Source organism: Triticum urartu, chromosome 3, assembly GCF_003073215.2.
Source record: "Triticum urartu cultivar G1812 chromosome 3, Tu2.1, whole genome shotgun sequence".
In the NCBI taxonomy this organism is placed as follows: Eukaryota; Viridiplantae; Streptophyta; class Magnoliopsida; order Poales; family Poaceae; genus Triticum; species Triticum urartu.
Genome location: NC_053024.1, coordinates 184,319,405 through 184,337,794, shown reverse-complemented (window position 1 = coordinate 184,337,794; position 18,390 = coordinate 184,319,405).

Here is an 18,390-nt window from a genome sequence, read left to right as displayed (position 1 = left end):
CTCATTGTAGGCTTGCACACACTTGTCAGCCAGGCTCTTCATGCGCTCATGAGAACCTTGAGCTTCTTCACGCTTATTGAGAAAAGCTTCTTTAAGCTCGTGCAGCATGAGCTTGAAGTTCTTGACCTCTTGGACGCTGAGCTTGGCCATATGCTTCTTGAACTGAGCTTTTTCATAGTCTATCTTTTGCTTCAGTTCGACGATGCGCTGAGCTAGAGCTAGCTCTGAAGCAATGGCACCATGGAAGGCGACACTGAGACCAATGGGAAGTTGCAGGTCTTCGAAGCTGAGGTTGGGCGTTTCAAACCACTCATCAATGAAGTCGTGGATGATTGCCACGTCAAAGAGAGTCAAATTGTTGAAGATTTCTGCTTCTTCTTTGCTCTTGATCAGTTGCTCAAGAGCGTCATCTGCAAGATCCTCATCACTGGACAGATCAATGGCGTCGTTGCGCAGAATAGCAGCAGCTGTCAGTTCTTGGCCGGTGTGTGGCAGAGGTATCTTGACCTTCTGGGGCTTGGAGATGCGTGACAAATCTTCAGACTGCACACTGTCTTCAGGAGGTGCAGTGGCCAGTGGCTTCGCCCATGAGATTTTTGGTGCAGAGGCAGGCTTTGAAGCTTTTGGCTGCTTCAGTTTCTTTGAAGCTTTTGACAAATCTTCAGACTGCACACTGTCTTCAGGAGGTGCAGTGGCCAGTGGCTTCACCCGTGAGATTTTTGGTGCAGAGGCAGGCTTTGAAGCTTTTGGCTGCTTCAGTTTCTTTGGCTTCGGCGCTGCAGGCGCTTCATCTGATTCAGCGGCATCTGCAGGCTCATTCACGGCAGTCCCTTGAACCACGATATGGGTGATGAGACCTTCCAAGTTGTAGAAGGGCCCAAGAAGATTGGGTTCAGCTTCGCGAGTTCCATCGGCCCGGGGAGCAGAGGGACCAGGATTGAAGTCTAATCCCAAAGACTTCTTGTTTTGCTTCGCTGAGTTCTTGGCAAACTGGAAGTTGCGCTTGAACAGATTGTCGTCACGGCACCATAGTAGTGACGATGGGTGTGCATCTGCAGGCTGTGGCCCATGGACCATGCAAGGATAGAAGCCTTGTTCAATGGCTTCTTCTCTGGACCTGGGTTGAAGATTCTTGTATAGGATGTCTCCCCACGGTCGCTTGATGGCATTTTTCTCAGCATATTCTTGGGTCACAAACTGGTATTTGAACCATTGTTCTGCCCAATATCTTCGAATCCACTGGATTCGGGTCTTGCGCTGATTATAATCCTCTTCAGGATCTGTCTTGTAAAGTTCTGAGAGGTCATCAGGCAGATCTCTTGATGTTCCCCCACGACGCTGTCTACCTCCCTTCCTTGCAGATTTCTCTGAAGCCATGAATTTTAAACTAAAAGGCTTCAATACGTTCAAAGGCTTCAAAGGTTTTCGCTTGCTGGACAAACAGGAACTGGCTTCGGGAGAATTTATATGATGCTGTAAGAATTCTGCAAATGAATGCAGACTATGAGAACCAAGGGATTCTCCCACGGACATGTACCTGTGACAGCATTAAGGTGCAAGGGAAGGGGAAGAGGTCATATGCATTCTCAGAAGATTTTGAAGATAAATCGGTTTAGAAGACATTGACCTCATCGTGCGAAGACATTCACTCATAGATAAGGAGTTGGTTCCAGATTTGTACGAATCCAGAGATCAGTACAAGTGAGGAATCTAACTACTTTGTGAAGCATAAGTGAATATACTAGGCTTGTTATGAGATGCAGTATGAAAGAGATCCAACTTGTGTGAATAGACTGCTTGTGGTAGAAAGTGACGAAGCTATAGGATCAAAGGGGCCGTAAAAAGGAAGTTTTATTTACCACACGAAGAACTGCTAGACGGAGTGGAAGAGGAGGCCGAGCAGTTCGATCGTCCGTGCCCTAACTTGGCGACGGAGGACACCTACGGCGACGGCGGAGAAGACGATGTCCGCGGTCGGCGTGAAGACGGCGTCGGAGAGGTTGCGGCAGCGAAGCGCTTCATCGCCGGCGTCGTCAAGGGCTAGCGGTGGCGCTAGGGTTCGTGCGAGAGTGGAAGAAGAGATAATGACTGCGGTGAGATGTGTATTTATAGGTACAGGGGCGGCTCAGTGTTATTACATAGGTGCCCCTGGCGATTCACATCTGAGGAACACGTGGCCATCATGCAGCATATCGGGGGTTGTTCCACGTCCCACGCACGCCTAGATTGTCGGGTGGTCGTTCCCACTTCTCCGGGTTTCAGGTGAAGGAATGAGCATTGAAAACAGACTTAATGTTTGTCTCTATATCTTCTGCTGACAAGGATGCAGAGAAGACATTCGACAGTTTCAATAGAATGCATATGATTTGGAGAGATAGAGTTTGAGATAAAAAGCATAGAGAGGTTAGGGTCCGATCACATTCACTTAGTTAAAAAGATTCAACACGAAGACATAGCTATAAGTGAATGTTGTAGAGGACAGAACACTAATATATATATATATATATAATCAACATAGTGAAGATAATCATGAAGACATGTTGAGATTGAAGTCAAACCAAATGTGAAGACATAGCAAATGTAACGCCATGAGTGAAACACTTCAAACAGAACCTTTGGTGATGGCGTTACCCACCGTATAGGAAGTATTAGACCCAGACACGGCGCACAATTATCGTGGCGTTCTGAAGTCAAATTCCACGTTAATGTATTCACACTTAGAATGTATGTCTTCATTGATTGAAGATATACTTCACTTTGTGTGTTGCACATCTAAGTCATCAATATGCATAAGTGTTAGGATGTGTGCCTGATCACAGGACATTTGAGGATTCCAAGATATTTAGCTCACACCGTAACTTGCAAAATCTCTTCTCATCCATGGGCTTGGTGAAGATATCTGCCAATTGTTCTTCAGTGTTGACGTGTATGATATCAATGTCTTCCTTCACAACATGATCTCTGAGAAAGTGATGACGAATTTCAATGTGCTTTGTCTTCGAGTGCTGAACTGGGTTGTTGGCAATCTTGATGGCGCTTTCGTTGTCGCAGTAGAGTGGCACTTGCTTCAGATGAATGCCATAGTCCTTGAGTGTTTGCTTCATCCACAGAAGCTGAGCGCAGCAAGATCCAGTAGCAATGTATTCAGATTCAGTAGTGGAGAGAGATACACAGTTCTGCTTCTTTGAAGACCAACATACAAGTGATCATCCCAGAAAATGACATGTGCCTGATGTAGACTTGTGATCCACCTTGTCACCAGCATAATCAGCATCCGAGAATCCAACCAGATCAAACTCTAAGCCCTTTGGATACCATAATCCTAGAGTTGGGGTGTGAGCCAAATATCGAAGAATTCGCTTCACAGCTAAGTGATGCGACTCCTTTGGTGCCGCTTGGAATCGAGCACGCATGCAAACACTAAGCATAATATCTGGCCTAGATGCACATAGATAAAGCAAAGAACCAATCATGGAGCGGTATACCTTTTGATCGAACTCTTTACCATTGTCGTGAGGACCCAGATGATGTTTGGCTGGCATTGGCGTCGTGAAGCCTTTGCAGTCTTGCATACCGAACTTCTTCAGGCAATCTTTGAGATACTTCTCTTGAGATATGAAGATGTCGTTGCGTTGCTGTCGTATTTGTAGACCGAGGAAGAACTTCAGCTCTCCCATCATGGACATCTGATATTGCTCTTGCATCATATATCCAAACTCTTCACTGTACTTCTAATTGGTGCAGCCGGAGATAATGTCATCCACATATATTTGGCATACAAACAGTTCACCATCATATGTCTTTGTGAACAGAGTGGGGTCGAGGGAACCAGGTATGAAGCCTTTGCTCTTCAGGAAGTATTTGAGTGTGTCATACCAAGCCCGAGGGGCTTGTTTGAGGCCATACAGTGCCTTGTTGAGCTTGTATACCATGTCAGGATGTTTTGGATCTTCAAAGCCAGGCGGTTGTGCAACATAAACTTCTTCTTCAATCTTGCCATTGAGAAAAGCGCTCTTCACATCCATTTGATATAGGAGTATGGTATGATGATTTGCATAGGCCAGCAGTATGCGTATGGCTTCAAGTCAAGCCACAGGAGCAAATGTTTCATCGAAGTTAATGCCTTCCACTTGAGTATATCCTTGAGCAACAAGACGAGCTTTGTTTCTGACAACTTGGCCATGCTCATCTTGCTTGTTGCGGTATATCCATTTGGTGCCTATTATATTGTGCTTCCGAGGGTCAGGACGCTTAACCAGTTCCCATACATTATTCAGCTCAAACTGTTGAACCTCTTCTTGCATGGCTTGAATCCATTCAGGTTCCATGAAGGCTTCTTCAACTTTCTTGGGTTCTGTTATTGAGACGAATGCGAAGTGCCCACAGAAATTTGCTAGCTGAGTTGCCCTTGAACGAGTGAGCAGACCAGGTGCATTGATGCTATCAATCATTCTCTCAATCTGCACTTCATTGGCAACACGAGGATGTACAGGGCGAAGATTTTGCTCTGATCATTGTCGTTGTTAGAGGGATTGTCTTCAGGCTGAGCATTGTCTTCAGGTTGATCAGGTGCGGAGATGATAAGTTCCTCTTCAGGTTGAGCTTCAGAGGGTATGATTTCTCCAGTTCCCATTAGTTTGATTGATTCACTGGATGGAACTTCATCTAGCACATTTGGCAGCTGCTCTCTCTATGAACCGTTAGTCTCATCGAACCGCACATCCACTATTTCAACCACTTTATAATGAAAGAGATTGAAGCCTCTGTAGGAGTGCGAATCCTTTCCATATCCAAGCATAAAACCCTCATGTGCTTTTGGTGCAAATTTTGAAGTGTGATGTGGATCCTTGATCTAGCACCTGGCTCCAAATACTTTGAAGTAACTGACATTTGGCTTCTTGCTAGTAAGGAGCTCATAATATGTCTTGTTCAGAAGCTTGTGAAGATAAACACGATTGATTGTATGGCATGCAGTATCAATGGCTTCAGGCCAGAATTTTCTTGGAGTCTTGTATTCATCTAGCATCGTGCGGGCCATCTCAATGAGTGTTCTGTTCTTGCGTTCGACGACACCATTCTGCTGTGGCGTGTACGGAGCTGAGAATTCATGTGTGATGCCCAAAGTATCAAGATATGTATCAATGCCAGTGTTCTTGAATTTAGTGCCATTGTCACTTCTGATGTGCTTTATCTTGGCGCCATAGTTGTTCATTGCTCGATTGGCGAAGCGTCTGAAGACATCCTGCACTTCAGTCTTGTAGAGGATTATGTGCACCCAAGTATATCTAGAATAATCATCAACAATGACAAAGCCATAGAGACAAGCAGTAGTAGTAAGAGTTGAGTAATGAGTGGGACCAAAAAGATCCATGTTGAGCAGTTCGAAGGGTCGAGTGGTTGTCATGATTGTCTTTGAGGGATGTTTGGCCCTCGTCATCTTTCCTGCTTCACAGGCACCGCATAAGTGATCTTTCTTGAACTTGACGCCCTCGATGCCTATGACATGCTTATTCTTTGCAAGGGTGTGGAGGTTCCTCATGCCAGCATGCCCTAGCCTCCGATGCGAGAGCCAGCATTCTGAAGCTTTTGCTAGAAGACATACGGCAAGCTGTGGTCCTGCTGAGAAGTCTACCACGTACAAATCATCTTTCCGATACCCTTCAAACACTAGAGACTTGTCAGATTCCATTAGAACAAGGCAGCGATATTTTCCAAACATTACGATCATGTTCAAATCGCAAAGCATTGAGACACACATTAAGTTGAAGCCAAGGGATTCAACAAGCATGACTTTATCCATGTGTTGATCCTTTGAGATTGCAACTCTACCTAGACCCAATACCTTACTTTTACCAGTGTCAGCAAATGTGATGTGACTCTTGTCGGATGGACGTAAGGTTGAGTCCATAAGAAGGCTTCTTTTTCCAGTCATGTGATTGGTACACCCACTATCAATAATCCATTCTGAAGACGCTGGTGTCGTACCCTACAATGCAGTTAGGGGGATAGGCTTCACGAAGAGAATTGTGAAGCAAAAACATTTGACGAACCAGTGGGTTATGAAAGCTTAGATCCAGATTAGGACTAATAGGGAGAGTAGCAAGCGATTCAGGAACGAAGTACATAATAAGACCATTCGGGCATTTGATCTTGCGCCCTACAAGATGTTTAAGGTCCCCAGCAATAGCGTCAGACGATTTTGGTTTTCTGCTGGAGACCTTTCCCTGCAAAAGAGAGTTAAGCTTTCTTAGCCACCCACATCTTCAAGGGTGGCTTAGAAGCAATAAGTCTAAGTGCAGCGTCTGAGAACTTTGGCTTTGGAGCCCTAGCAAAAAGTCTTGTAGGCGGACAATAGTACTCATAAGAATAAGCAGAATAGTTCTTGGTCTTATGAACATGGCGGTTCGATGAACCACGCTCATATTCATAGGCCTGAGTATGGTTTCCCTGCAAAACATTTGCGTTAGTGCGACTCAGGTGAGTCCTCTGTCTGTATGAAGCCTTTGGGCCGTATGAAGCCTGTGGTCTGGGGTTTGTCTTCTTCACTTGTGGTGTCATGATGACATTCACAGCAAGATTTTCCAAACACCTTTTTGGCACCTAGATCTTCTTCATAGGCGGTCCATTCCTGCAGTTAGTACCAATGTACCTGGCAAACACTTCACCATTCTGATTCTTAAACAGTTTATAGTTTGCATCAAAGGATTCATCAATGACAATGGGGTTAGCACAAGTGAAGCCAGATAGAGTGGATGGATCTGCTGAAGATTCCTTTGCGGCAACCCATGTGGTTTTGGGGTACTGCTCAGGTTTCCAGTAAGAGCCATCAGCATTCATTTTCCTTACGAACCCAACACCCTCTTTCCTCGGGTTTCGGTTCAGGATCTGCCTTTTGAGGACATCACATAGTGTCTGATGTCCTTTAAGACTTTTGTACATCCCTGTTTCAAGCAATGTCTTCAACCTAGCATTCTCATCAGCAATAGCAGTGGTATCCTCAGCAGAGGGGTTAGTTCCCACATCAACAGTTGAAGATATTGCAACAGTTATAGCAGTAGAACATTCAGCAACAGAAGTAGCATTATCACGCTCAATGCATTTAAGACATGGTGGTTCAAATCCTTCCTGAGCGGGACTGATCTGTTCGGCGCGAAGTGACTCGTTTTCCTTTTGAAGATCTTCATGAGTCGCTCTCAATTTCTCAAGATCTTGCTTCCTTTGAAGATAATCATAGGAATGCTTTTCATGAGTTGTTGAGAGCGTTTCATGACGACTTTCAAGTTCCTCATACTTAATGTGAAGATTTTTTATGTCTTCAATTAAGGACTCAGATCGAGTCATTTCAGCGCCAAACAGATCATCGCTTTTGTCTAACAGTTTTTGAATATGTTCCATAGCTTTCTGTTGTTCAGTTGCAATTTTAGCAAGTGTTTTGTAGCTGGGTCTTGAACCACAATCAGAGTCATCTTCACTAGATGTTTGATAGTGAGTAGTGCGTGTGTTTAGCAGTAGGTAGGAGCGGAGTAGTCCTTGTCATTTGCATCGGTGTCGGTGATGAAGTCATTGTCTTCAGTGTTGAAGATGGACTTGGCAACGTATGATGTAGCCAGACTTGCAATGCCAGAGTCGGACTCCTCCTCAGACTCCACCTCCGCCTCCTCAGAAGCGGACTCCTCCTCTGAATCCATTTCCTTGCCAACAAACGCACGTGCCTTGCCAGATGAGCTCTTCTTGTGTGATGAAGACTTTGAGGAAGACTTGGAAGAAGACTTTGATTATTTCTTCTTCTTCTTATCGTCAGAGTCATATTCCTTGCTCTTCTTCTTCTTTTTGTTCTCATTGTCCCACTGCGGACACTCAGTGATGAAGTGGCTAGGTTTCTTGCACTTGTGACATGTTTTCTTCTTGTAGTCATGAGCAGAAGCTTCATCATTCCTTGAGCTTGATCATGAAGACTTTCTGAAACCTTTCTTCTTGGTGAATTTTTGGAACTTCTTCACAAGCATAGCAAGTTCCCTTCCAATGTCTTCAGGATCATCAGAACTGCTGTCAGATTCTTCTTCAGATGAGGAGACAGCTTTTGCCTTCAAGGCACGAGTTCGCCCATAGTTTGGACCATAGATATCTCTTTTCTCAGAAAGCTGAAACTCATGTGTGTTGAGCCTCTCAAGTATGTCAGACGGATCGAGTGTCTTGAAATCAGGACGTTCTTGAATCATCAGGGCTAGGGTATCAAACGAACTGTCAAGTGATCTCAGTAGTGTCTTGACGACTTCGTGCTTGGTGATCTCGGTAGTGCCGAGGGCTTGAAGCTCATTTGTGATGTCAGTGAGTCGATCAAATGTGAGATGGACATTCTCATTGTCATTTCACTTGAAGCGGTTGAAGAGGTTGCGAAGGACACTGATTCTTTGATCTCTCTGAGTTGAGACGCCTTCGTTGACCTTGGAGAGCCAGTCCCAGACTAGATTAGAAGTTTCCAAAGCACTCACGCGGCCATACTGTCCTTTGGTCAGATGACCACAGATGATATTCTTGGCAGTAGAGTCCAGTTGAACGAACTTCTTGACGTCAGCAGCAGTGACACCTTCTCCAGCCTTGGGAACGCTGTTCTTGACGACATACCATAGGTCGACGTCAATGGCTTCAAGATGCATGCGCATCTTATTCTTCCAGTAGGGATATTCAGTTCCATCGAAGACGGGGCACGCAGCGGAGACTTTGATTATCTCTGCAGTCGACATAGCTAAAACTCCAGGTGGTTAAACCGAATTACACAGAACAAGGGAGCACCTTACTCTGAGACCAATTGAAAGTGCGTTATATCGACTAGAGGGGGGTGAATATGCGATTTTTATGAAAGTCTTCAAAACATGGAAGTTTCGAAGACAAATGATAGAAATAAACCTATTACCATGCAGCGAAAGGTAGACTACACTAGGCAAACCATAGTCAAGTATTCAATGAAGTGAAAGCACAATGACTAATAGCATCAATGTAGTGAGGATCAGGTAGGAAGATATTATGAAGCCAAACAGAACATGCAGTCACTCAGTGAAGACAAAAGATAGTGCAATCATACAATGACTTCACAAGGAGTAACAGTAAGTAAAGTGAAGGGAAGGATGAAACCAGTGACTCGTTGAAGACAATGATTTGTTGGGCCAGTTCCAGTTGTTGTGACAACTGTACGTCTGGTTGGGGCGGCTAGGTATTTAAACCTGAGGACACACAGTCCTGGACACCCAGTCCTGAACACGCAGCTCAGGACACCCAGTCCTTACCGTATTCCCTTTGAGCTAAGGTCACACAGACCTCGCCCAATCACTCTGGTAAGTCTTCAAGGTACACTCCCAAACCTTCACAGACTTCGTTCACCAGCGATCCACGATGTCTCTTGGATGCTCAGAACGCGACGCCTAACCGGCTGGAGGATTCATAGTCCTCAAGTGTAATAAGTCTTCAGATCACATAGACAAGAAGACTTAAGTGATGCCTAACACTCTTTGGCTCTGGGTGGTTAGGGCTTTATCCTCGCAAGGAATTCTCTCTCAAAGGCTTCGAGGTGGGTTGCTCTCAAACAACAAAAGCCGTACTCTAACTCTGAGTAGCCAACCGTTTATGGTTGTAGGGGGGTGGGCTATTTATAGCCACTAGGCAACCCGACCTGATTTGTCTGAAATGACCCTGGGTCACTAAGGAACTGACACGTGTTCCAACGGTCAGATTTCAAACTCACACGGCAACTTTACTTGGGCTACAAGAAAAGATGACTTGTCCGACTCTGGACAAGATTCGCTCTCATAGTCTTCACTCGAAGACATAGGTTTTGGTTAAGCATCACTTCAGTCATTCTGACTGGTTCTCTTGGACCCCACTTTACAGTATGGTGGTTCCTATGACTCAACAAAGAAGAAAAAGAACTACGAAAGATCTAAGTCTTCGAGCTCCATAGGCTTCATGCAATGTCTTCTCTTGTCATAGTCTTCAATGAGAATATCTTCATATACCACCTTTGACATCAATGTCTTCATACATTTTTAGGGGTCATCTCTGGTAGGAAAACCGAATCAATGAGGGACTTCTACCTATGTTATCCTGCAATTCTCACAAACACATTAGTCCCTCAACTAGGTTTGTCATCAATACTCCAAAACCAACTAGGGGTGGCACTAGATGCACTTACAATCCGCCATGACGGATACTAGTGGGTTGAACTTTGGGGCGACTGGCTCCAACGCATATACGTCCCTGAGCGCACACTTCCGCTCCCTCTTGGGGATGTGGGTTGCGTATATCATGTTCACCGTCCGCACTTGCGGGGGAAACCTCTTCTGTCCTCCAGTGTGCGGCTGCCGGGGCTCCTCCTCGTCATCGCTATGCGGCCCCTTGTCCTTGTTTTCGGCAATTAACTTGCCGGCCTGCTTGAACACCCAACAATTCCTGTTGGTGTGATTGGCTGGCTTGTCTGGGGTGCCGTGTATTTGACATGAGCGATCGAGTATACGGTCCAAGCTGGACGGGCCCGACGTACTTTGTTTGAATGGCTTTTTCCGCTGACCGGGTTTAGAGCCTTTGAATCCGGCATTGACTGCCGCATCCTCGGTATTTTTGCTGTTAATGCGGCGCTTATGCTTGTTGCGATGTGACCTGCTATTGCCGTCCTTGGTATCTGAGGTACCATGGTTCTTTGATATGTTATTACTGCGAGCCAGACAACTGTCTTCTCCCGCACAAAAGCGGGTCATGAGCGTCGTCAGAGCTTCCATAGATTTCGGCTTTTCCTAACCAAGGTGCCGGGCTAGCCACTCGTCTCGGATGTTGTGCTTGAAAGCCGCTAAGGCCTCCGCATCCGGACAGTCGACGATTTGATTTTTCTTTGTAAGGAACCGAGTCCAGAATTGCCTGGCCGACTCTTCTGGCTACTGAATTATGTGGCTCAAATCATCGGCGTCTGGTGGTCGCACATAAGTGCCCTGAAAGTTGTCGAGGAATGCGGCTTCCAGATCTTCCCAACAGCTAATGGAGTCCACTGGCAAGCTGTTAAGCCCATGTTGCGCTGGTCCTTTGAGCTTTAGTGGGAGGTATTTGATGGCGTGTAAGTCATCGCCGCGGGCCATGTGGATGTGGAGGAGGAAATCCTCAATCCATACTACGGGATATGTTGTGCCATCGTATGATTCAATATTTACAGGTTTGAAACCTTCTGGGAATTGATGTTCCATTACTTCGTCTGTGAAGCATAAGGGGTATGTGGCGCCTCTGTATTGGGCTATATCTCGACGTAGCTCGAATGGGTCTTGCCCGCTGTGTTTGGCCCGGCCGGATTTGATTTTACTATATCCGGCGTGACGTTTGTCGTCTCGCAAAGTGGTGCGCCCTCGTGATCCGTAGATCAATCTTGAATGCTTTGCCTTGTCCTCCAATATGTCTCGCAGGTCTGGCGTATCTCCCTGTGCCTTTTTATTTGAATGGTGTTGGGGTGGAGGCTGAGCTTTTGGCTGGAATGGCTCTCTATCGCGGCCATGAGGTGGCCGATCAGCCGTATCATATGCTTCCTCCTCCAGTCGGGGAAGTAACCTGCGCCTTGGGTAACTCTTGGAGGGACGCTCGAGTTTATATTCCTTGGCCGCGAGGACTTTAGTCCATTTGTCAGCAAGCAGATCTTGATCAGCTTGAAGCTGCTGCTGCTTTTTCTTCAGGCTATTTGCCGTGGCCATAAGCCGACGCTTGAAGCACTCTTGTTCGACGGGATCCTCTGGTACGGCGAATTCATCGTCGTCGAGGCTTGCCTCATCTTCGGAGGGAGGGCATGTGATCATCCTCCTCCTCTCCGTCTGCCACTCTCTTAGGAGAGCTGGCTCCTTCATCCTCCTGCTCTAAATCTTGCTGCAGGGGATTGTTGTTGTCTTCGGCACTATCCGGAGTGTTATTATCTCCTGTGCCGGTATCACCACTTTTTCTTTGGCAGGACTTAGAGCGGCGCCGCTGACGTCGGCGCTTGGGTTGCTTCTTGGAGGGGTCGTCCTCCGCTATCTCGTCGCCATTGCCTTCGTTGGGTGTATCCACCATGTATATGTCATATGACGAGGTGGCTTTCCAGTGCCCTATAGGTGCTGGTTCATGTTCATCTCCTACATCGTCGTCCATACCGTCGATGTCTTCGGAGTCGAAGTCGAGCATGTCGGTTAAATCATCGACAGTGGCTATGAAGTGGGTGGTGGGTGGGCGTCGAATTTCTTCGTCGTCCGCATCCCAATCCTGTTGGCCATAATCCGGCCTGGGCTCTCCTGACAAAGAGAGAGACCTTAGTGAATCCAGAATGTCACCGAAGGGCGAGTGTTGAAAGATATCCGCGGTGGTGAATTCCATGATCGGCACCCAATCGGAATCGATTGGCAGGGGCGCGGATGGTTCGGAGTCCGGGAAAGAGTCCGGCACCTTGGAGTCACGGGCTGCGCAGAGGGTTAGGCAGGTGTTCGGCTCGATCGTCGTTGAGACTGCAGCCCCTGAGGCGGTGTCTAACCACCCGTCCTCGATTGGCGCAATTGGCTCCGAACTAAGGGTCGGAGCTGATGCGGGCGCGGCCTCTGGGGTACCGTTCGGCGATAGAGCTAGGTCATACCCATCGCGACAGTGCGGCGCGCCCGGCTGTGGCTCGAATCCGTCGAAGATCAAGTCTCCGCGGATGTCGGACGTGTAATTCAAACTTTCAAATCTGACCTGATGGCCAGGGGCGTAGCTTTCAATCTACTCCAGATGGCCAAGCGAATTAGCCCACAGTGCAAAGCCGCCGAATACGAAGATCTGTCCGGGGAGAAAAGTCTCACCCTGGACCGCATCGCTATCGATGATAGTAGGAGCCATCAAGCCTAACGGTGACGACACAGATGAACTCTCAATGAAAGCACCAATGTCGGTGTCAAAACCAGCGGATCTCGGGTAGGGGGTCCCGAACTGTGCGTCTAGGCTGGATGGTAACAGGAGGCAGGGGACACAAAGTTTACCCAGGTTCGGGCCCTCTCGATGGAGGTAAAACCCAACGTCCTGCTTGATTAATATTGATGATATGGGTAGTACAAGAGTAGATCTACCATGAGATCAGAGAGGCTAAACCCTAGAAGCTAGCCTTCGGTTTATATAGACACCGGAGAGGGTTAAGGTTACACAAGGTCGGTTACAAAGGAGGAGATATCCATATACGTATTGCCTAGCTTGCCTTCCACGCCAAGTAGAGTCCCATCCGGACATGAGACGAAGTCTTTAATCTTGTATCTTCATAGTCCAACAGTGCGGCCAAAGGATATAGTCCGGCTGTCCGGAGACCCCCTAATCCAGGACTCCCTCACCCGGCCTCGGCCAAACAATATGCTGCAACCCAACCTAGGCTTAATAGAGAGGCCAGCACGCCAGACTAAACCTATGCCCCCAGGGGTCATGGGCCATCTCCCCGGGAACTCATGCACGTTGCGTACGCGGCCGGTGAGCAGACCTAGCTACCTCCTTCAACAAGGTAGGTGCTTTCCAGTCCAACCCGGCGCGCGCCGCTCAGTCGCTGACGTCTATTAAGCTTCGGCTGATGTATACGACGTAGAACGCCCATACTATGCCCACGTGATGGTTAGTGCTATTAGGCCAGAGGCCCCTCGGATCAAATATCCAAATCGTAGTGGATTAGGAACGCGCGGTAACGAGCAGAGACTCACGATCGATGTGACCCCGTCGCCCCGTCTCGAGTACTTGCGGCAAGGGCTATGAATGCCCGGCCATGCCTCGTCAGTATCTCGCGGGCACCTTCCAGGTCAACCCAGCTCCACATCACTCGCAATTAAGCTCGCGTGGGTACCACTCAGGGTCGACCCGTCTTTAGTAACATGGTTCAGTGCAAAGTCATAGTAACCATAGTAACTGTGTGTCTAACACCAAGGGGAAAACCCGAGGAATCACCCCCGGTGAATTCCACTCGATGTTGTCATCAAGGTGAACGTAAGAGGATCCACCCTCGAGGTTCATGTTTGATGGGTTGCACGAAAGAGCCGTAACAAAAGTGCTTAAGGAGGAAATCACCCTCGATGACCTCGACCGTAAAGCTACACTACGGAGATCTCATCAGGAGTGATGTAAGAGGTTCCACCCTTGGCACTCGATGGTAACTCTGCAGAGTCATACAACTAGGGGGGTGATGTGCGTTGTCGGGGCCTGGACGTCGATCACGTACATCGAGTCGTTGATGATGAAGCAGGGGCAACAAGGACAAGTGGGGGTCACTGATGGATCACTAACCAACCTATACTAAGCAGTTTAGGATAAGCAGGTAGGTAACAATAGCAGGTTACAATAAACAGGCTATGCAGCAGAATAGGAGCAAACAATAACAGTAGCAAAAACTAATGCAAGCATGAGAGAATGGAATGGGCAATATCGGGATGATCAAAGGGGGGCTTGCCTGGTTGCTCTGGCAAGGGGGGGGTCATCGTCGACGTAGTCGATCACAGGGGCGGCATCGGTCTCGAGGTCTATCAGAGAGAAGAGGGGGAAGAAACAGTAAATACATAACAAACAGAGGTATCACTAAGCATGACATGACGATACGTAGCGCTAGGCGTGCTCTAACGCGGTGCTACACGATACCGGTGAAGGGGGAAGTCACCCTGGAATGTTTTCCCGGTTCCGGACCTGTGTCAGACAGATGACCGGAGAGGGAAAGTTCCATGTTCAGATAGTTAGGGGCATGTGGCAGATGAACGGATCGCGTATTCAGATTTGTCTCGTCGTTCTGAGCAACCTTCATGAAGAAAACTTTTTCATCCGAGTTACGGATTAATTTATATAATTTTCCAAAGATTTAAACAATATTCTGAAATTATTATTAATTCTAAAATGGGGTTATTGCATCAGCATGACGTCATCAGTCGACGTTGACCATTGACTGGTCAAACAGGGCAGTGGGGCCGTCTGTCATAGACACATTGAAACTAAACAGGGTTAATTAGACTAATATGCAATTAGATTAATTAAACATAATTAATTAGGGTTATTTAACATGATTAAATAATTAATTAATTAAATTAGTATTTTTTATACATATTTCTTTTTGTTCTTTTTTTAAAAAAAAGGGCGGGCTCCACTGGTAAGTGGCCCAGGAGGCCACGCGGGTTAACGGGCGCAAGGGCGTTGCGGGGCTGCGGGAGATGGCGCCTGGGCGCCCGTCCGAACGCGGCACGGCCGTGTGGGCGCGCCGGGGCGCGGGCTGGCCGGCGAGGAGCAGCAGCAGGGGCGAGTGGCGGTGCTCGGTAGCAGGCCAAGGGGCGGCCGCCGGTGAGCGCGGCAGCTGCGGGAGGCGCGACGCGGCGGTGTGGCACTAGGCACGAGTGAGCGAGGTGGCAGGGCCGCAGCGGGGCAGTGCGGGGCGGCACCAGAGCACGGACGCGAGCGGGCGAGGCCGGGAGCGCGTCGAGCAGCAGTACGGGGCGGTGTAGGGGAAGGGGTAGGGGGAGATGAGGTCATACCCCAGTGCAGGGTTTTGTCGGCGAGGCGCGGGGAAGTTCCGTTGAGGAGGCGACGAGGACGCGGTAGGCGACGACGACATTGGTCGACGACGACGAGGTGGAGGCCTCAGGCCGGTGACGCGCGACGGAGCCGACATGGGAGAGGTGAGGAGGCGAGGTGATGATGGCGGGGCGGCGCGGGATCGATCCCCTTCCCTGATCCATGACCAGGCGAGTGGGGTTCCGGGGAGGAGGACGAGGCAACGACGGCGAGGAAGGGGGCGTCTCCGGGCGGCATGGTCGGCGATTGGCGGGATCGGGGGAATCGCCCCTCGATCCAGAAACGGTGCGGGGAGAGGAAGGAGGAGTGGGGAGTGGGGAACGATGGGAGTGGGGAAAGTGGGGATCGAGTGGGGGTTAGGGTTCGGGGAGGTGGCGTTATACGAGGGCGCCGGGTGGGCCGGTCGGACCTGGTGGGCCGCCTCTACCATTTGGGCCAAGCCTAGAGGGGGGAGCTTTTCCCTTTTGGTTTTTCTATTTTAATAAAACTGCTACTATTTCCTATTTAGTATAGATAGTAATTGATTTTTGATTTTTTTTTTGTCGGAGCTCAAACTATGCACAAAAATGCTATGCAATATTCTAGGGCTGCACAAAAGTTTTTGAGGCAATTGCAAAGGTTGAGAAGATTGCTTAATTGAAAAGGCCCATTTAATTTCCTTTGGATGACTTATTGAATTCTTAGGAATTTATTTGTGAGTCCAATCAAGTTGGATTCAACTTGTCAAAGGTCAGGAGAATTTAGAGAATATTATGAACATTTTAGTTTGAATGTTCGAAAACTATTACTGTTCGACTTGATTTTAAATTTTGAATTCAAACAGGATGGAAGCAATGCGAGGTTATCAACGCGAGGTTACTGTAGCTTAAATATCCGGGCGTCACAATTCTCCTCCACTACAAGAAATCTCGTCTCGAGATTTAAGGGGTGGAGTAAGGAGGAAAGACTCGGGGAGGACGGAGCTTAACACAAGATAGGTACCAGAGGTCTATCTCAGTGAACGTGGCGTATAGGCATCTCTCGAGTTGAAATTCAAGAAATTCATCAAGAGTAAGGTAAGCAGATGCAATAAGAAGTTTCAAGCGGGTAGGCAATCGTTCGTTGCCTGAAACAGTGAGTGAGAGGGGTTCACAGCAACGAAAAATAAGTGTTGCATTTGATAATAGATTAGATCATCTCTAGGAAGGTGGCTCATGATTTACATACGAAGCTAAGCATGAGGAATAACTTTGGAGACAAAAAAGGGGGAGTCCGGGAGAGTCAGGTTTCGATCCTGTGGAACTGTGGGTTACGGGCCCACTATGTGGGTTAAAAAGTAGAAAGAGGGCCGATAGCAAGACATGTCAGATGATAGACTGTTAGTTATGTTGAAAACAACGTTGGTACCAAGGTGAGGGACGAAGAGAACTATTTTCCTGCTCATTGAACGAGGCGGACCAATAGGCAAAGTTCTCGTCCATCGGTGGTTACCAGAATGTCATCAACAATAGTAACAGGGTCTTACTACAAGGTTGTACATCGGAGTATTTTATAAGCAGGGAATTATTTCTACTTATATCATATAGATCACAGGAAGGTTAAACAACCCAATGGAAAGGAAAAAGAATTTATCAGATTAATCAGAACAATGGAAAGGAAAATGTGTTTACACACAAGAATTGGGACAAATCCTTCCCAAGGGGAAGCGGAGCAGAATATACATGATATGACAACAAGTTCAAAAGCATTTAGATAAAGGGGGCAAGGGAAGAATCATGATATTACCCATACAACGGTGTTTGGATAATAGATCAAGAAAGGTTTAGCATTGCGCTTCCAATGTTCTTGTTGATGTTTGGAGTACCACAGACATGCTTCGAGATAGCATTGACACGGTTTCAAGCAAAGGTCAGACTTTGGATACACCAAGGATCCATCGGAAACAACTTAGAAAATAAGTCATACAATTTTAGCGGGGAAAAGATGAGGGTGTGGCCGACGGGCTCAACCACAATCCATCGACATGCCAAAAATGATGTAATTCCAAAATTATATGAATAAGTTTGTGTTGGGGAAGGCAAGAATGTTGTCGATGATAACATAAATCATCGAGGGGAAGGCAAGAATGTTATCGATGATAACATAAATCATCGAGGGGAAGGATTGTATTTCTCATCATGAACTCGATTGATATCCTGGAAGAGCTCATAAGGCCGATGATGATCACGAAACATTTGTCGAGAGATTTCATGAAGATGTAATCAATCAGCGACGACACCAAGTCAAAGGAATGATGAAGCAAAAGGTTATTGGAACCATGGGTACGTCACAAACTCGAAATCAAGCTTGCTGTTCAAGGTGAAATGATATGATGAGGAAAATGGACGTAAGCTTAGCTCATCGTCGAAAATTGTGCTCCGGGAAGGAGGACCAGGTGACATAGTTAAAAGTTGACACGATAAAAATATAGCCAATCAGGCTAGGAATGATGTGATGGGGTATAAAGCTTCCCAGTATCATGTACTAGGTGTAATGCCAGAAGGTAAATCGGAGTAGAGGTTGGACGGGGGAAATGATTTGCAGAGGATAAGTAATTTTAACTTACCCAATGGGATCAAGGAGGAAATATGGCCGGGACCATAACTGCAAGGGATCCAATTTATGATACCATAAGAATTATTCAAATGATTAAATATCCTTGCAAGAAGCTTTCATGATAAGTTTCACACCGTGTCCGTGGGCATGAACACAAAGGTTCAGGGTCGACTCCCACTTCTACAATGCATAACCTTTCATTTTACTTCTCGCTCTTGATGAATTTGTAGTATTGAAATTATATCTGATGAAAAGCCAGTAGAGTAT